The sequence below is a fragment of the Eretmochelys imbricata genome, chromosome 2 (genome assembly GCF_965152235.1).
Source record: "Eretmochelys imbricata isolate rEreImb1 chromosome 2, rEreImb1.hap1, whole genome shotgun sequence".
Lineage (NCBI taxonomy): Eukaryota > Metazoa > Chordata > Testudines > Cheloniidae > Eretmochelys > Eretmochelys imbricata.
In genome coordinates, this window is record NC_135573.1 from 202,710,521 (window position 1) to 202,731,507 (window position 20,987).

Sequence of the window (20,987 nt, forward strand, 5' to 3'; positions counted from 1 at the left end):
GCAAATACCTCTATTTCTAAAACAACAAAAAAGATTATATACATATAATTCTAGAACTCTCTCTTAGAGCAATGTTTTCCATGAGGCATTTTTGGGTCTTTAGGAGGCAGTGTTGTCTAAATACAGGATTAGGAACCACTAACTCCTGTCTCTACATCTGATTCAATGTGTGGCCTCAGGCAAATCGCTTAATCTTTCTTTTTCTTTTTTTTTTTCTTTTTTCTTTTTAATTTTCCTACCTGTAAATTGGGGATAATATCACTTACTGAAATACTTTACTGGGGAGTCAAGGATTAATTATTTATCACTACTTTGAAGAAGTGAAATACTGTATTATTATTAATAACCACTGACCATTGAATCAAAAGTGGTTGATGTATGCAAAGAAGATATTTATTTGACAAAAGGAAATGTGCCACACACTGAATGCGAGGAGCTCATCCGGTAGGCATCTCCAAGAAGTGTTTGAATGGGCATGTGTGAAGTGCTCTTCGCTTTGATGCTCATTATATTTCCCTGTAATTCCTAAAGATCAGAAAATGAACTGCCACTCCAAGAAATTGTTAACAGGTCTAAAACTGTTCGGGTAGCATAGTCACAGGTAGAGAAGTTTGAATTTTTCTAACAAAACTAGATATTATTCTCAGATGGAAAGGCCAGAACTGGTCAGAGACTTCAGCATTTGATACTCTTGGGAAAGGGAGGGACATTATTTCAAGGTTGAGATAGTAGGGCAAATTCATCCCTGTCGCAACTCCACTGAAGTCAAATGAAGTTACGCCAGGGATGAATTTGCCCCACTATGTCTTGTATGAATGGGAGTGTCTGGTAGTAACTACCTAAAAGAGTTCTCCCTGCTGGCAAGATCAATATTATTAATTATTATATTATTACTATAATGTAACCTTTGGGCTTCATGGATTCCCTGTGGATTAATCATTATTCAAAAATGGTGTTACAAAGTGGCAGCTTTATGCCAATAAATACAATAGTATAGCACTGGCTTATTAAAGAAAGGTGTATCAGCTTAACAATGTCAAGAGCTCTTATTTCAAAAACATATAAAGTTGTCTAGAGGAGTTTTGTTTATTTGTTCCAGGAGCTGAGAGATCAAATCTGCCACAGACTGAAAATACAGATTGTGACTGGATTGGCATTCAGAATCCCCAGTGTTCTCTCTTCACAAGCTCCTAGAGGAAAAGAAACAATCTCAGCTTTCAGGAAAAATTGAATTCACTGCCAGATTCACTTTCCAGGAACTTTACTTACAAACTGTGCATCAGCTAAGGAAGGACTGAAGATCTAAAAAGTCTCTCCAAGCGGCAGTTAACACTAATGAAGAAAAATCAGAAATATAATTATTTAAAGGCACTTTGTGCGACATAAAACATCGTATGAAAGGACCACAGAATTAAGGGCAGCGTCTAAAAAACACACACTGAGTAACTCCAGCGTGGCTAGTTGCAAACTGACACCGTGCAGTTCACGGCATGAGCCTGAGAAGTGGAATGCTTGCAAAAAAACAAACAAAAAAATCCAGCACATCCCTGCTCCCCTTATCTAAAGCAAATACGGGCTGCCTGCTGTCATACTCAATACAGATTTCAGAGCCACTTCCCCATGCACACACTTTCCATTAACTTTATCTGCGCCAGCTTGTTCTCTCCCCACCCAAGGGTCTCAGCGGCCGGGGCACAGGCGCGCATACACGGCCCATCTGGAAAGAGAGAGGGAGCCCCGTGCCTTTCCCTCTTCTCCGGTCCCACTTGACGATCTGACCCTTAAAATATTGATCACCTTTGTCAGATCCCTTTCGGAAACTGGCCTGCTCGCTCATCCTTTCACTCGCTTGAAGCGGGCAGCAGCTGACAGCCAAGCATGTGGGGTATAAATATTGAAATAAACGAGCGGGAGGGAGGGAGGAAAGAGCGGGGGAGGTTCAAGAGTTGCGTGCGGGGGGGTTATCAGCCCGGTGCTCCTGCGAGGGGCGCTGCTCTCCGGGAGTGGAGGGGAGGGGAGGGGAGGAAAGATAATAGCATTAAAAACCACCACCACCAGCAGCAGCAGCCCAACAACAACAGTGATTAGCTCCTACCCATCGCACAAGGGCTGGGAGGGGATTTGTGTCTCTCACCTGACTTCCTCCTCCACCGCGAGCCGGGGTGAGGGGGCAGAGACACGCGCGCACACAAACCACTCTCACCAACTCAGCCCCAAAAACAAGGGCAAGCAGAAGGGGGGAAAGAGCGAGCGCCAGACGCACACCCGGCTCCGGCGGCGGCGGCGGCTCCCGGCTCCGCTCTACGCCGGCGCTCAGCCTCCCCCTCCCTAGCCGGGCTCTGCTGCCGCTTGCTGCTGCCGCCGCGCACCCGGGGAGGGCAGCAGCCGCGGCGGCGGCGGCTCGGCTCCGGCACAGGCGCGAAGCAGCGTCCGCCAGGGGGAGAGAGGCGGCGAGACACGGCGCACGGGTGCAGCAGAGCCACCCCCGGCCGAGGCTCGCCCGCTGGAGCCTGCGCCCGGCGTCCTTCCCCGCCCAAGGGCTCCGCCACAGAGAGGGAGCCGGGCACACGCCGGTCCCCCGCGTTGGTACCTTGCTGCCCTGCTGCCAGCCCGGGCTCCTCCTGAGCAGCCTGCTCCCCCCCGCTGCCGACTCCGCGTCTCCTTCCTCCAGACGCCCGCTCCCGATGGGTGAACAGACAACTTGAACTTCAGCGCGATTAACTTCGCCGCCGCCTGGGAAGCTGAAGGTGTCGCCCGCTGCGCTCTCGTGAGTGAGTCGGTCTCTTTTTCCTCCTTCTCCGCCCCCCCCACCCCCCAGTCTCTAGCGCGCCCCGGTTCTCGTATTAATAATCACATTGTGGGGTTGGAAAAGTGGGGGGAGGCCAGGAGGGGGAAACCCCTTCCCCGAGCAGCGCCGGCGCTCCACACACCTGCCGCCTTGGCAGGGCTGCATGCCATAAACCCTGGGGGGTTGTCCCGCCTGGGCTCCGGCTGCTGCTGAACCCCTGCCGAGGGGCAGAGCCGGAGCCGCTGGCCCTGCAGCAGCCACTTGACAAAGGCAAGTTCCCGGAAAGTTTGGGAAACTTCTCCCCCCACCCCCAGCGTGCTCAGCACGGGAGGGTGCCGGTGTAACACCGGCCAGCCGCCTTGGCGACAGGTTGCCTGGATTGGGAGCGCTGTAAAAGATGCGTTTGATAAACGTGTTTGGGCTGGGCTGGGGGGTACTTGGCTGACGTGTTTAACCTGAAACGCAAAGTTGCTGAGGATCGTCTTGCGAGGCTGCAAGGGGGGAGGAAGAGAAACGCGAAGGAGATCAACTTTGGCAGTGATCTCTGAGAGGGAAACGTTTCTCGCAGCACGCACCGTGGCAGCTGGCGTGCCTGTGACCTTAGGGGTGAGGAGGCACTGTAAGCACAGGTACGCTATCTCCTCTCCGCTGGAGGTCCCTCCCCTGGCGTTTTCCACTTTAGAACTGGTTGGGCCCTTGAAGCAGCAGCGAAGGATCCAAAAGGAAACAGAATATTTAATTCCAAGCAGCGATCCAAACATACATTGGAAAATCCTCATAAGTTGATAGTTTTAAGTACATTAACCAAAGCGTCCCACCAAGATAGTGCCACTGTTTAAAAGCCCCCGAGCCGCCTTTCAAACGTCATTTTACAATATGTACGAGGGGCATTTAGTTCAAGGGAAAATAATTCAAGTACAAATATATGCCTTGGATATTTTTTTAAAAAAAGACAAACAGAAAATCATAATTTTGTCGAAATCTTTTATTAGTTCCAGTGAGAAGAACTACTGACAGACACCTACAAGTTTCCAAGTTTTGCTCTGCCAGTCCCAGAAATTTAAAGTGCTTGTGTTACTGAGGGAGAAACCCTTAGAGCATTGAAAACTTTGCTAAAATATTTTACACCATCTTTTTACCCAAAATGGGTAAAAAATATCGGCAAACACCAACAATCAGTTTTATTCAGACAAACCTAGTGTAATTTTCCTATGAAAATAATTCATAATTTCAGATTCAAGAACTCTTAAAGTTAAGGCATGTGATCTAGTAACAGAGGTTTATGATTTAGCAGCAGTCCTTTATTTCTACTTTATATCATTTTGGTATAGTACATTGGTATATCATTTGGTATATATCTGTCTGCTCCAGTCTGCTGGCAAACATTAGCATTCGAGCTTACGTTTTTGACAAATGTGCAGACAGGAATAGCATGAATAAGCATCTTAAATATTAACAACCTAAGCATCTGTTGTGAAACAAATTTAATATATTTACTCTGTTTTTCTCACATTGTTAGAAAAGGTTACAAATAGTGTAAAATTGCAACGTTAGTTAATACAAGGATTGGATATTTCCCTATCTCCAAGTTTAAAGCAGTCATCAGATATAAAGACATTAACTCTGGTGCATTATTTAAAAAAGAAAGTTGAAACTGTGTACTGTGTAAAGGCTTGAATACAGTACAGTATCTATAATTTGTATCATATACACTTGCAGTGTGTATATTATTTATACACTTTATATATACACATTTCCTGTTTCGGATTTTATTAATATCTCACTTATCAAGTGGAAATAATATGATACACAAAAATATGTAATCATGTATAGTAAAAAGTGAACATAAAAAGACCGCATATGTATGCATACATCTTTGTGTATATACATGTAAATGGATAGCCCACATACATTATAAAGCTCTATAACAAAAATAAAATCATTGTCTACAGTTGTACCCACTCTTCAGTACAAACAGCAATGAAAAAGAAACAACTGACTCCAAGGAATTCCTCTTTCCCCAGGAAAAAACAGTAATCTAAGAAAAACAAGGGAAAAACAAGAGGGAAGTCTCCAAAAAGCCTGTATAGTTGTTGTTTTTTTTTTTTCTCGAATCAGTGCATTCCTCCTTTTCCCTACAAGTGCAAATGTGTAATAAATAATAGTTCTTTGTATGCAAAATGAGTTTACTGGGACAAAAATATTTAAGTGGAATGCTTTTTGTTCATGCATTTTTTAAAAGTTAGTTTCTTTGCTCTTGAATCATTAAATAGCAAAGTAACTACCAAAAGAATTCCTCCTTCTCTTCTCCTGTTCTTTCAACAAGACTTATCTAAGGATAAGTCCTTAGATACTGCTTATTTCTGAGAAAGAAATATAAAGCAGGTAAAGTCAGCCTGTGATTCATTAATGGTACATGTTGATTTGCAGAATAGGAAGAAAGAGAGAATCTCCCAATTTAGCCAAAGCTTGTAGTAATCATTTTTATCTTAACAGGTTATGGTTTGCAATGTAGGCCCATAAGGTCAGCTGATAAGCACCTGTCCCTTATTATTATAGAGATCCTTTGGTTACAGATAGTACTAAACTAAATACAGTGTACTGTCTTCAAAGTTCAATAGTAATTCTCTAATATAAAATCCCAAAGGGATGTAGGCAGGTGTGCCCTTTCAAATCACAGAAGTGTCTCTCTTTCATGTAGTCAAGTCATGGATAACTACAACTTATATTACATTAATATTTTTGGTTGGAGAAGGGATTAAATGCATATGACTTCAATTTTTGCAGTCTTCAATTAAAGTTCTGCATTTTTTTTTAAAAAAATCTAATTTGATGTTTTAAATTAGAGGAAAATTTTATTACAGTCAAGGAATACATTTGTTGAAATACAGCTGTTTGCCAGATTTTTTTTAACTGAATACCATAAAATTAATTTGAAATCCTTGTTATGCTTTCTAGTTGTATTGCGGGAGGGAGACAAATTAATAAAATTTAGTAATCTTCTTAACAGATTGATAAATATATTAACATTTTGCATCTGGACTACAGAGAAATTGTTATTCAAGATAACACAATATTCCGGACTACTTAAATCTCTCTATTAAAAATGGGGGAAATGTGATTTTTTTTAAAAAAAAATATTTCAGTCATGTTTCTAAGCTCTATTCTATTTTAGCATAGATACTACTGAAGAGTTTTATAACCCTTTTATGCATACCTGCCATTACTTTCTCTAGATATATTTATTAAGTATCTAGTAAACCCACAAACTTTCCTTTTAGAACAGTTATAAATATAAGTGGAACATTTTAGTTCCTTTTAATTTATGTTAATAGATGTAGAGTGTATGTACAATCTCCTTAGAAATCATTGCTTTTCCAAAGAGGAAACTTTGATTTTTCAGTCACGGAATACAAGGAGAAAAAAACTGAAAGTATAGACAGTTCCATACATCATTTTAATTTTTTTTGTTATACTAGGATGATGATACGAAGTTGTCGTTTAGAGTGGGATGATAAAATTACAGGAAAGCGTTTTTTACTTTTTTAATTATTCCAATTTAGGGCTCCTAAAATGAATGTTTTTGGTAAAGTTGTTTGCATGGCATTTTTCATAGAATTTTGACAAAAAGTGAGCTGTAGCTCACGAAAGCTTATGCTCAAATAAATTTGTTAGTCTCTAAGGTGCCACAAGTACTCCTTTTCTTTTTGCGGATACAGACTAACACGGCTGCTACTCTGAAACCTGATTTAATAGGAACGCTACTAATCATTTAGTATGAGAGAACATATTTTTCTGGTTAAATGGAAGTTCTGTTTTTGCCATTATGGGCATCAAGCTTTAGTAATCTGCTCCTCTTGTGGAGTGAACACTTTCTACTTAAAGCTATCATGCACCTACTGTTTATTTACGCTGCATTAAACTGACAGCACAGCAATCAGAGGGAAAATATTACTTACTTTCCTGAAGTAAATACCAGTTTATAGGTTAGTGCATGTACTTATATTCCTGTCGCCACTAAATAATGGTTCTGTCTCCATTTTAATATCTACCTGCGGTGTTATCCATGGCAGCTGACTCTTCCTTGTTTGAAAAAGAAAAGTTTTGTTATCATTCCACACCACAAGGAACTTTAAAGAAAGATGATTCCATATTGCTTTCTGTGGCATGCAGAAGCCAGTTTTAAAGACACAGTATTCAGTTTTGCCTAGCGTTCTTGGGTTGTGTTTCAAACATAGAAAACATCATTCCTTAAGAATATATGCCTACCGAGCCACTTAGATTGTATATTCAGGCAACTGCAAATAAGGGCAGAAGCATTTTATTAATAACTGAAAGCACGGATGTGTGTATGATGAAAAATGTTCTGCAGCTCTTTCACTATGCAATCTAATGCATTTTTAAAGTTTAGTTGTTACAAAGTTGCTGTACGTTATTTAAAAAAATCAAAACAACCTATATTTCAGTTTGATTGTAAAATAAGAGCTTGTAGTACTTCTACTTAAATTTTGCAACTTCTTAAAAAGTCTGTTTCCTACCTGAGAGAATCCCATTATGTTATTTTTAATCTTTGTTTCATTACCTGACTGCTAACCTGTAGATAACGTTAGTAAAAACAGCTTACACCTTGAAGAGAATACATTAAATTAACTATCAGGAGGTTCTGCATCTAATCTTTGCCACCAAGGCCCCCTTTGTTCAAAATAAGTTAGAAATTTACTACATTTAATATTAAATTAAAGGTATATGTCCTCTTCCATATGTATGGTACTAACAACTCTAATTCTCACCATTGTACCACAGTTTGTAACTGTTACAACATAAAGGATGCAAGCCTTTTAAAAAGTAGGTGTTTACCCACAGTTACTGTCCTTTCATATCGGATATAAGTAACATCCGTTGGCAAATGTTGACTTTTTAATGGTTCTACAAGCCCTCCGTCAGGGTGTACAGATCTCCATAACATTATATGAAGTTCTGAACAAAGATTTAAGGGTAGGTTATGGCCATATATAGCATATGCATCAGATAAGTTATACAAGTGATTCCCCTTAAAATTAGTCTGGTATGATAACATACCTCTCATTCTTAAATGCTGTTCTGAATAGTAAATATCTCTCTTTAAACTTGCTGGGCTTAATTCTCCTCTCACTCACGTTGATGAAAATCAGGAGTAACTCTGTTGAAAATCAGGAGTAACTCTGTATGGCACTACATTTGTATATAACTGGTAAGAGATCACTATCAGGTCTAATGTATACGGTGTGAACAAAATATTAACACACATTGTTTAGTATTATAGAATATATGGCAACTGTACCCTTTACTGTTTGTTTTAAAAATACTTTTTCTGAGATCAGTTATTCTGATACAGATTGTCTGTCTACATATAAATATTCAGGGTGAGATATGATAGTGTAACATTTCTTTTTTATATTGGCCTATTTATACCCTTTCAGTTGTTTTGCAGCAACTCTGCTTTGATAACACTGGTTCATGAAATAAGCCCTCTTCATCTGTGTCAATGATTCTTTCATTAAATGCATAGGTGGATTAAGATTATGTGGCCATAAATCCACAAAAATTGTTCCTCTCAGACAGACAGCAGTATGTACCTTACACCAGCTGAGTTGGACTTTCCCCTTTGCTCATATTTTGACATGACCTGAGGCACTCAGGGAGGGCCTTTAAACCCAAAGTACATCTGCTTCACTCAGGCTCTTGCTTTGGCAACAAGTAGCTGACTATCAGCAATCATTTGTGTATTGTGTCACTGCAGCAGTGGGGACATATCTGGCTATGGGGACCATATTTTAAGGATTACCCCTTAATCCTTTCCTGGTAGACAGAGTGGCAGAATGGATGTCAAGATTCCTGGGTTCTATTCACATCTCTGCTACTGACTCAAAGTGTGTCCTTGGACAAATCACTTACAGTGCCTAGACAATGGGAGTTACATACCTAGGTGCTTTTGAAAATGCCACTATTAGGGCCTGATTTTCACATGAACTGAGCGCTCATAACTTCAGCTGAAATCACTGGAAATTATAGGTGCTCAGCATTTTTCCAAATAAGGTTCTTACTGCGTATCATCTGCCTTATTTTCCCTACCTGTCCGACGGGTGTTGTAAGGCTTACTTAGTTACGTTGTTTCTATTTGCATAGCACTCTGATATATTTGGATGAAAAACATTAGACTGTATAAGTGCAAAGCAGTGATGTTGTTCTGGGACCCAAACTGAAAGATTTTACTTACAGTTTAGAGTATCTTTCATATGCCCATCAGTAACTAGTGTATATTGAATTTGTCTGTTCTTGATGGCCAGATAAATGAAACCACTTACAATGAAAAATAAGTTTTGAACAGAATACATTTCAATATTTCAAATTCTCTATATATAGTATTTCATGCAGTACTAGTGTATGTATATATACACACATGTATGCAGCAAATAGCAACAGCAAACAAAAACAAGTGAAATTTCAACTTGAGTTTAAAAGGTTTGTAATTAAAATTTAAACCAATAGATTTGTATATGGGGAATAATAGTGGAAAGTTTATTTTAACTATGAATGTTTTTGTTCATAGGTGGGTTTTTCTTGATTGGTATAAAAGGTTCCAAGAACAATTAAAAATATCTTAAAAGTTTTAAAATGACAGTTTTAGTTTAAGGATTCATTGTAATATAAATACTGTATGCTTATTAGCATTACTAGTGCACTAGACATTTAATTACAGTCTTTGTGAGACATGTTATCTGTACATTACATATCGCATAAAGAGAATGATAGATACTCTTAAATGCAGGCTCTTGCTTGCCAACCTTCTTTTAAGATTATAGATTCAGATCTTCAATCCAGAATTTTCAAGACTTCAGTCAAAACAACTCAACTTCACAAATTTTTCTGTAGGAACAGGTCATTTCATTTCTTTTTATGAACACTTTCTTTTATTTAAGTAATACTTAAAAATTGTGTTTTACCAGTTTTATTTTCTTTCCCAGTCTTGTACATGGAAACAATTCATATATATCTTTGCCCATTCAAATCAAATATCCTTACAGGCATTTTTTTAGAACTTAAAAAATATATATATCTTCATTGCATATTGAGTAAATAGACTATAAAAATTATTTAATTCTAGTATGGTAGGTGTTTTTTTGTTTTTTTTAACGTATATGACATGACATTTAGAATCTTCTTTTCCAGCATTAGCTCTTAACTACTATTATTGTCTGAAATACATTCTATATAATAAATATTTGTGACCAGTGATTTGGACTGCCAGATGCTATAGAAAATGACCATCATAAGCAAAATAATATATTTACCTAGTGCTAGTTTTCCCCCTCCAGTGTGTGTCCAGGTTACACTGATTACTGTGATCATAATAATGTAAGTGTTCCATATACAGAACTCAGCATAGTTGCCAATGGTTGTTTTGCACTGAGATTACTTACAGGATCAGGCATAATGGGAACTGTACATGTGTAACTGAGAGCAAAAGTGGGTGCTTAGATAACAGATATGTTTTTTATGATTAAAAACAAGACCAACGGTACAGCATTTTTCATGAATAGACCCAGCCATGGCAGTATTGCTATTGAACCTAATTCAGTACTCTATGAAAGAAATTCTCCTATTGAAGTCATTCTGTCCCACTGCAGATGTAATATTTAATTTGGCTTACAGAAGACTATAATCCTGACTATAATTACTGCAGAATACTGTAGTACTTTTTTAAAATAAAGGATGTGTTCATTTTATAACATTTTCATTTATTGGACTTGTGATTCCATTAAATGCTGCTTTTGGGTGATTTATCCTGTGAGAAACAGGCTTATTATTTTTGACTATTCTGAAAAATGCTTTCAGATACCACCTAATAAAGTTATACTAGCAGAGTTGATATTTTTAATATATGTGTTACATAGTTAAACAGCTATTTGTGTGACACAAAGACATTCCTCAAGCAGCATTTTACTGTTTGACATACTGAATTTCCAAGCAGTATTTTATAGGTTCTGTCTCTTTAAAAATGCAGTCTCCTCTATTTGCCCTATTAATTGTTGATATGTTGCCATCCACGAGACAAAAATTAGAGCTGTAATTAAATAATCATGTGATGCTCCTTAGTGCCAGTGAGAGCAAACTCATTTTTCCAGGCCCTGATGGTCACTGATTATTGTATTACTACTGGCTTGCTTTATTTATTTATTTATTCAATGATTCTGTATTACTAGGTTACTTAACCACTGCATTTCTTTTCAAAATTAAAGAAAGTGGGGAACATTAAGTCAGTTAATTGGCTACCCATCCACAGGGACACAAGGTAGACATACCTTTTCTGCTTTTGGTCACCAGATTGGTTCTTTTTGGAAAGCTACATGAGTAGTGTGGTTGTGTGCCATTTAATTTACACTGGTGTTTTGGCTGGGATGGATGCATATGGGGAATGCCAGGAGAATTACAAAAGGAACAGGGTATTAAAATTCAGAAATGATTAAAATTGAAATAAAAGGATGCTGCTGCTTTGCCAGTACTCTGGCAGTCATAATGACACACAGAGATTAGTTTCCACCTTCATCTTTTCCTTCTTTCTCATTTCCTCTTGTTTATTGTTGACACATTTTCCTTATGACTCTGCTTCTCATCTTTCTGTATCTTCTCTCTTCCCCCCTCCCCGTTACATATTCCTACTTTTTCCTCTTTCCTTAAGCATGGAGAAGCTTGTAACCATACTGTAACAATAACATATTAGGTTATTAATATTTAATATTCACATGATTAAAATTCTCAAACACAGGTCGGCTATATCATTAACTGATATGTAATTTTTCATTTAAAAAAAATCTTTATTCTGTCCTTACTGTTTTTCAAAAACTGTTTACTTTAGTGGAATGTTAGGCTAGGAAAAGAAGAACTTACCAGTCATGGATAATCAATTATGCATAGATTCAGATTTAACAGATGGAAATTGGTGAGTTAAAGTTTCTCTTTGACTTCATGATTTTTTTTGTTTGTTTTTGTGACACCTGTCTCTTATGTATAGTTAAACATAGCATATTGCTTTTCATGCATCTTTGTATTTTTTCTTAGCATAAACTCATTTTTTCCTGTTCTTAACTTATTGTTCTTAATTTGTTTGACTGCAGGGGTTTCTGCACTGACTCTGGGGTTAAATTATCCTCTCATGAAACTAGCATTTTAAATAGTAATAAATTACACACTGTCATTTAATCTTAAAATTGTGTGTCAAGATGATATGTTAAATTGAATAAGCCAAATTCTGCCTTCATCTATACCCATGGCCTTCAGTAAGGTGACATAGGTTCAAAAGGACAGAATCTAGCAGTGTTTTTGTATGTATATATACATACACAAACACGCATATTGTTATGATAGTTAAATAGGCATACACGTCAGAGGTGTTAATTAAATTTCTTTCACTCATTTGATAGTACAGCAGATTCTTTTTATTCCTTATTTTGAAAAGTCCAATATGGACTGCAGGTAACATTCCTCTTGTGCATGGAAAGATTTACACACATCTAAATAAAACAGAAAAGACATAACCCTTTACTGCATTCTGACAATGGCAACAAAATGGTAGCAATTGAAAGAGTGGAAAAATATTGTGTGCTTTTCCCCTAAAAGCTATTTTTAACAAAAAATGATATAAAAGGAAACTTAAATTTTGGTGTTGAGTGACTATTGTTTTAAAGCACAGTTTACTGATGGTAGTACATTGGTGTGTGCTTGTATATGAAGATGATCTGTATTTCAGAAACAAATATTCTATATTCTACACTGTGCAATGTACTGGGTGACACAGAAGTCATATTCCTCCCATATCCATATTCCTCCCACATCCTAATAAAAAGCTATGTAAAACAGGGGTAACTTGGTACTGAAGTTATTTCTCTGTGCCTGCAGTAATTTACACCAATCTTATATTGTTTGAAAGGTTATGTCCAAATGAAAAAGCATCTTTCCTTACCTGGTTCCACCCACATTTGAAACTGCACATCTCTCAGGTATGGCACAGGGAAATTCCGCATCTATATACTTAAAAAATTATAATGAACTGGAAGATAACACAAAAAGTACCCTCTGTATCTTTCTTGAGTAACATATTTCACAACTTCTAATGAAGGTGCTAACTATCTTTATAAGTGGGAAAAATCATGAAGATTTTAAAAAGCTGAACAGAAAACAAATGCTATATATCACTGTGTACTATAGAAGGAATTGAACATTGACACTGAAAAGAAATAATCAAATGAATATTAATTTTATAACAATGATGCTTGATGGCGAAAGTTCATGCACACACAGCAGTTTACCCCACATTTCTTCAAAGAACTGTAAAGATATCAACTAAAATATAAATTCATTTCCCCAAAATATTATATTACTGTATTGTATTGTACTACACTTAGGGGAATATGTTTTATTCATATCTTTTCTTGTGCTGAGGCCTTAAGTACATATAAATGTCCCATCTATACCTGACTTCTAACCAAGGATCCTAAAAATTACCCATTTTTTGGTGGGATCCCATCTCTAATTACTCACTCAGATGAATTTCTGTTCAGGTCAGGTATTCATTACCTGAATTAATTACTCAACAAAGGCTATGCTATAATTGTTACCAGGAACTAGGAAGCACTAAATTGGTGAGGTAAAACATTAAAAGTATTCTAAAACCTTGTTTCTTTGATTATTGACCTAGTATTCTGATTCCATTATTATAGTTATTCTTTCTGGTTTTTATTCAACTAAGTCAAATATTCCAGTGTGTTCTGGAAGTTAACAGGGATAGAAAGTAACATTTTGAGGTTGTTTGCTTTAGTGTTAAGTTGCTTGATTGCTTTTGTATCATGTTCCTGTGTGCTTCTACAAATGAAATGTATTATAGTGGCACTGGATATGCTAGAATACCCTTTATTTTAGCACATCCATATTGCTAGGTATGGTGTGTGGTCATTGTTAGTTTGCCAGTGGAGCTTTGCAAAACTATTTCATTTTCTGTGAACTTTTTTTCTTCAAATTTTGTTTTTGTGGGATCTTCTGAGCTCTGGATTGGAGCAAACTCCAAAATTCAAAGCAAATTCAGCACCACCCCCCAAGTTTCACTTTGTTTGCCCCAAAACCACATATTTTGCAGGGTTTTTAGATCCAATCCAATATTGACCCCTGTCCACATTTGGGTCAAAATTAGGTATGCTGTTTCACTTAACTTTTTTGAACTTTAGAAAAAGTGTGGCAGAACCTGGGCAGAGTTGTGAGTTAATGAAATTTGAAACCAGGACATTGCATGTGGTTTTGGGTTTCATAATGAAAGTTTGACATAGTTCAAGTCATCAATCAGTTCTAACCATTTTCTTAAACCTAAACTCTTCCCTGTTTCCAGCCCACAAGAATTATCAGTAGATTTTTGAGGAAGTGAATTATTAGTACTGTAAGAGCTGAAAAAAGAATGATTGTTTTGTCCTGTTGATGAAGCAGGCTATTGCATACCAAATTTCTGCTGTTGGAACTCATCAGAGTAAGCATCAAAAGTCTTGCTAATAGTACTTGAATGGTCCTTGTGTAGTGATAACTGCAATGGCAGGGGCTGTTTTGCATTGTAATATGCAGCTTTGCTTGGACTGTGTGAAAATCTCATTTCTACTCAAAAGTGTTGGATTAAACTTCTGTGTTGCTTGGAAGCCTCTTTCTTTATTAGCTCAATGTTTACTTAAGATCAAGAAAGAAATTCAGTAGTTTGTCTGAAAAAACAACACTCGACTGTGTTGCAAAGTAGTTTGGAAATATCAGTTTAACTCTGACTTCAGTAAATAAAAAGATCTTAGAATTTTTTTGTTTGCCGTTAGTCACTTACATCTGTAATATTAAGCTCTTCTATAATATTCAGTACAATGTTTTCAGCATCCCAACAAGCTCCAAAAATGAATACAGGTGCCTCTTGAACATGTCCCTATAATAACACTGCTTATTAGCCAAGTCCTTTGACATAATTGTTTGCAATTCCAACCCTCTGCCCCCATCCCTTGCCTACTAATTATCTAGTGTCTGGGAAAATCAGAGTTTTAACAGAGAGCACCCCTCAACATTAAGTATTTTTCCCACAGATGTATTTTGAAAATGCTACCTTAAACCAGAGCCTTTCAAACTGTGACCTGAGGGCTACTGGTGATCTGTGGAACACTTGTTTGCGAGCTAGAAGAATTGGCAGATCATATGATGTTGGCTTTCCTCTTTGCTTCCAGCTTCTAAATTGCATTAAAAGAATATATTAAATAATTTCTTATTACAGATTTCCATGTAAGCAATTACTGTAGTTGCCACAGGGAAGTTATGAGTGTGAATTGGTGGGAAGGTGGTCTGTGCAATCATGAATGAGAGAAGAGATAATCTATGGGGCTGTCTTTTAAAATGTGGTTCACCCTTTGCAAACCCAATGCCATAAAAACATTCTTATATATATATATTAGTGTTTGTGAAAGTAGCTATACTGACTTAGGGAATGAACTCTGTTTGTCTACACAACGGGTACAGATTGGGCAGCAGCAAGGTAAGCTTTCCCACACTGCTCCAACAAAGAGCATCATCTCCTCATGGGACCACTTTTAAGGTGTGTAGTTTTCATGTCCCCATTCAGTCCAAGATTTCTCTGCTTGAGACTGCCAACAAGACTGGCAATTAGTACTAACTGTTGTGATGGTTTTTGTGATGTGGACGCCTGTCCATTAACATTGCAACCAACTTGGATTTGGATTGGCAACCTAAAGGTGAAAGACTCTATATTATCAATCTCTTTAGCCATTCAATCCCTACTCTTAATATTATCAACATGTAATAATTTTGTTGTACTTATACCATAATTTTCTCCCAGTAATTTGCCTCGATGTGACTCGTGGCAGCTAGAGGCAAACCTAAATGATCAGCCAGGTCATATCAACTAAAGTATGTGTTTTCCCCAATCATACAATTATCACAGTTAAAACAGAAACATACCTATCTAATGCATATTTGGAAAGGGATGATGGTATGGCTAAAAAGAGCTTGTTTTAGCCCTAAACTGCATTTGCATAATCTTATCCATTTTATCAAAAGAACATTTCTTGAATGAAATATTTTGCAGAAAACATTTGCAGGAATAAACACAAGCTTCCTTGGATATGTAGTCGATAGGGAGATGTCTGCCTGTATGTGATTTTCTACACTGTAAGCTAACTGAGACATCCAAATGTAAAATACAGCACTGTGGGACATTATGTAGATACCTGATATTTTCTTGGGGATTCTGAGTCCATAAACTAATGAGTGCATCATATGTAGTTTTACCTCTGACAGATATGGTAAGGATAATTTACTTCAATTAATAAGCAATTACATTAGTCTGTATTAAACTGTAGTTAAGTTAAATATTCATTTTATGTAACTTTCAGACCATCATGTGAAACAACACATAAAAATGAGACGGGACAGCAGCATTTTGTGGTATGCTTCTCGGTGAAACGAAACCCATAGCGCTCTTACTTTTTGACAGACACACTGCCCAGACTGGGACAGATTTTGATCAAAATGCAAGTTTAGTATACACTTTTCACTTCATTGAGAGAGATGTCACCAAATGCTGCAACTCTAACTCCAAAATGTTGCCATATGTATTGATCACACGTATGATATGTAATCTGTGCTTGTGGCAGTCAGGTTAGGTACGCTATTTGGACTGTAGTTTCAGACAGTGAGTGATCATTTCTAATATGCAATTCAGGGTTACGTCCAGTGGAGAAGTAACTAGAAAGTCCACTCTGCATTAAACCGCCAGACTTGGGCACGTGTTAAATAAAGGTATAAAATATGCCTCGACTTGACTGTTGCCCAGCTCTGCACAGGGGCACAAGGGGCAGTGTGAAGGGAAGTGCAAGGACCTTCCCACCCCATGCTCCCTTTACCTCTGAGCAGCATTAAGTACAAGCTTCTGCAAGAGGGGAGCCTCTGCTCCCTTCTAGTGACCATGGACGCTAGCTTCCTGAAAGCCAGGACTTAGTATTCTCTCTTCCCACACTGAGCAGCAGAACTGACCAAGCATGGAAGAGTGCACACTTCACCTCTTGAAACAGAGGAGCTGCCATTCTGATGTAACACTCTGGGAACCAGCCAGAATTTCCCTACAGATGCCTGCTGCAGTGCAGCCTCTCTGCACCACCTCCAACACAGGCCATTACTTGAGTCACACTAGTAGCCTGATAGTTGTCAGAAATGCAAAGGTGGAAAATCCAACCACAGCCAGATCTGGACAAAAATCTGATGAAACTAAATGTGCAGTCTCTAGTGCCAGTTTTGTGATGCTTCCAGGTCTTCTCCTGTTTGCTTTAAACACCAGCCATCCTACCAACTTCACAGCTTTGACCCACAATGTCCAGAGATATACAAACTTACTCTGAACACGAGAAGATCAGAAGAGAGTCCTTAGAAAGCACTGTGGCAACGCTCCACCCTAAAGGCATTCGTTCTGTAACCCAGATACTGACAGAGGCACTGACTGATACCTAGCGAGTCACCTCCTCCCCGAGTTCAAAAACTGGATACAAACCTTCTTTGTGTCCATATACAGTTTTGGGAAGACACAGTCTAATTCAAAATATTTACTTCTGATTACTATAATGAGGCAGCTTTAATATAAGTATTTGGCTTCACTTGACATGCAACTAATTTGAAAAGTGCCATTATCAGATATTTAAACTATTGACTGCATACATTCCAGGGTATTTACATATCTTCTGTTTCTTTATCTATTTATCTCTTTCCTTTTAATAAATAAAAATAACATCCTCCACTGGGACATTATAATATTAAAAAGTTGATATACTTGAGCATCTATTGGCATAACGGTCAGTCTACAATTACACATTTTTACAAAATGTTAGCATTTTTTGCCTTTCACTACAAAAATCTGATATCAGTATCATAAACCAGTGAAATAAAATTTCAACTGAGTTTGCTATTATTGATGAGAAATTTAATTATTCAGATATGCAAATATAGGAATAACTATCAATTTTTGCTTTCCATTCTAAGCAAAGTTTTACATTAGTCAATCTTCAGAGCCTGCAATAAGTGCGTTAACAGGGGTAGGTGATATACAATAAGGAAATTTATTAGTGTGGTGTGGCGTTTATAGGGTATATGTACATATATGCAATTTCACAGCAGTTATTTTTCATAACAATTTATCTCAAGCCCAAGACGCATATGCATGATCATATAATTAAGAGTATTTGTCAGTGTTTGTAAGTGTCCATAACAATATCATTTAGGCCTCTGTGCTCAAATATTATCAGATTTTTATCTCCCCAATCTTTTAATTTACTCTTGGTGCTTTAGGATGAATCATTTTTTATTTTTTTAACTTGAGCATTTTAAGTTCTTTTTCATATATGTATTGTAATACTGAGGCAAATGTAAAACAGATTTTAATTTTGTCTTAATATTATCTGGTGATCAATTTACAAGGTGTTATAGCCATAATCCTTGTTCCAAGAATTTTTAATAGCTATGTATTAAACTACACCTCTCTTTTCCTAAGTTCTGCACTTTCCTTATTCTTGATCATATGCAAGCAACAGATACATGTGATGTCACTTGAAGTTATCTCATTTTTCAGTATCTTCCTCTTTTCTTTAGTCTACTCCAGTGGTCAGTCTTTTTTCATCTCCTAAACTTTAGTGCCACAAAGGCTATTTTGAAAAGGTGAGAACTAATCCAGTGTAGATGTTCTCCACTATTTCCTCAAAGTTTAGGTTCAACTATTTAAATTAGATTTTTAAAGTGTTAGTTTGAATTTTATTTAGTCATTCAAAGATGAAATCTTTACCCAAAACATTCTATCTGGTGGGAAAAGATAGTTATCCCTTGATCATCTATTATAGAAAGTATCATCTACATTTTCTCTTTTTTCCTTGTAAAGCATGATTCTTGTTGTTTTCCTTTTTTTTCCAGTATGCACTCAGTAATAATTTTAATAACCTTATGAAACACATACAATGTGTACAACTTTGTGTTTCACAAGTATTCCACTTTCACATCTTTGAATATTATATAATACATTCATTTTCAAGCATTGCATTTCTCTGCTTCTGTGATTATAATCTATTTTGTGCATTGCTGAATGATAAATATTTTATGTATTTCATCCTATTATCATTTTCTTTTCCTGCATGCCCTGTATGTTGCTTGCACTTATTTCAGTAGATGTCAGCTTACCTACGTTTGATGCTCTGCTTTTGTTATTGTAACGTATATGTGGTGATACCTTTACTCTTCACAGCATTTATCGATTTGTATTTTCTTTGTTCAGAAATTATATTATTGTAGTTTGCATTTTATGTTATTAACTCCCTGTTGCCTACTTTAAAAAGTAAACTTAGAGTTATTACAGCTTCTCTGTCTCTTTTTTAATACATTTTTTCCCCCCAAGTTGTTATCCTGAAGTACTGTTTCTCCAATTTGGGTACATATTTTCATGCATCAATTAAACTTTTTCTTCTGCTTCTAATATAGCTTTTCTTTCTTTTACAGTGTGTCTAAACTTGTGCACTTTATCAATAAATGAATTTAATTTTCCTGTTCTCTCATAGCTTGTGCAAACTTGTTGCTTTCAAGTCTATCAAGTCAGTATGGTCTTCCCCCAATGAATCATGGGAAAATTATCTATTTAGCTTTACATATACCCATTTATTTTGTGAATACTTTAACAGTTTCAGTAGTTTGCTATTCTTTGCATTTCACTGGGTGGGCTTTGGACCCTATTTTATAGACTGTAGATAGCTACAACTGTATTGCATTGCTTTTTGATCAGGGTTATATTATTTCAATGTATTGTAATTTTATTATAATATCTGTGATACAGGGTTGTTTAATTATGTCTATTTCTTATTTTGTTACATATGTCCATCACCATCATCCTTGCTGTAAAAGTGTACAGTAGTAGATTCTCATGCAAGTGACTATGGTTCTATGTACAACTTGAATAGGTACTCTGTTTAGTCCCACCTCCTGTCTCTGTACTGTGGTCTTTTAAAGTGTGGCTTGTCCATCTCTTCCATCTCGCATAATATAAAAAAGAATCTTTCTTTCCATTTGCATTGTTAGGTGTCTTGGTAGGTGAGTTCTGTTTCTTCTGTGGTATACTTCCAACTGCAACTACTTCTGGGAAGAGCATATTTCTTGTTCACTTTTCCAGGGGTTGGGAAAACCTTGAGTAAAGTGAAGCAATATTAGAAGTCAGAGACAGAGCATTCCCCTTTACTCGCCTGATAACTTGAGTAACTATATAGCCAGTAACTTCATTAATTATTATTTACAATTTGTTCCATGGCTCTTGTTAGGAACAAAAGCTTTTTCACCCGAGATAGCAGGGAAATAAGGGTCCCCTGTCCCCCCCAAGGGGGTCACCTACGCTGGACTCTGTCCAGCCTGATTTGTTATCTGCCTGCTCCTTGTGTGCACCATGCACCTGCTTTCCAGGCTGCAGCTCTCCACCCTGCCTCTTTACCGCCCCTCGCGAGGTCTGCTCAACGCTCCAGCCCTACGCACGCTTCCCCTGGCGAAGCCTCCGCCCGCTGGCGGGTGCCCCTGCGGCTGACCGGCTTGGCAGCCGGCGCAGCCTCACCTGCACCACCCCGTCCCCTCTCCCCGGGGTTCCGGTGCGCAATCCCCCGGGGTCCCGTCCCTCGCCCCGGGTTGGCTACTTGGCACCAGGGCAGGGGAGGAAGGGTGCTGATTATTACGCACATCTTGGCAGGTTGCCTGGATATTGCTCAAATCCCCCCCCAGCTCCGCGTCCTTCCTGCTGCGCAAGGAAGGTGGTTCGCAGGCGCGCCCGCTCCGCTCCGCCTGCGCCGCGCGCGGCCCCCTCTTATTCTGGCTATTGTGTCTAATCAACGCAGAGCCGCCTCACCCTAATCAAGCTGATTACAAATTCCTGCGCGCCCTAGGCCGGAAATCGCACCACTTTCCCTCTCTTCTCTCCCCCCCCCCCTTCCCCACTCCCCCACTCACCTCTTTGGGTCTCTGGTTTCCAACCCCCCCCCCCATCCCGCTTCTCGCTCCGGTTCCCATTTCCACCCCTGCTCGCTGTCCTCCTCCTCCGCTCACCCTCCCTCCCTCCCTCCCTCTACTGCCG

At 38.2% G+C, this 20,987-nt stretch overlaps 1 protein-coding gene and 1 long non-coding RNA gene across 2 annotated transcripts in view; one reads left to right on the forward strand and one right to left on the reverse strand.

Moving 5' to 3' along the window:
• The first annotated feature begins 2,689 nt into the window (after positions 1-2,689).
• The window catches only part of SATB1 (SATB homeobox 1), a 109,089-nt gene continuing 90,791 nt past the window's right edge, over positions 2,690-20,987 (forward strand). Inside the window, exon 1 of the mRNA XM_077811287.1 lies at positions 2,690-2,767. The gene's annotated coding sequence lies outside the window, so the exon portion shown is untranslated. The remainder of the gene's footprint in view (positions 2,768-20,987) is intronic.
• LOC144261570 (uncharacterized) lies at positions 17,940-20,950 on the reverse strand. The gene is made up of 2 exons (XR_013345325.1): positions 20,864-20,950; positions 17,940-20,058 (listed from the first exon to the last, which is right to left on the reverse strand). It is a non-coding gene; the product is annotated as an uncharacterized LOC144261570 (long non-coding RNA).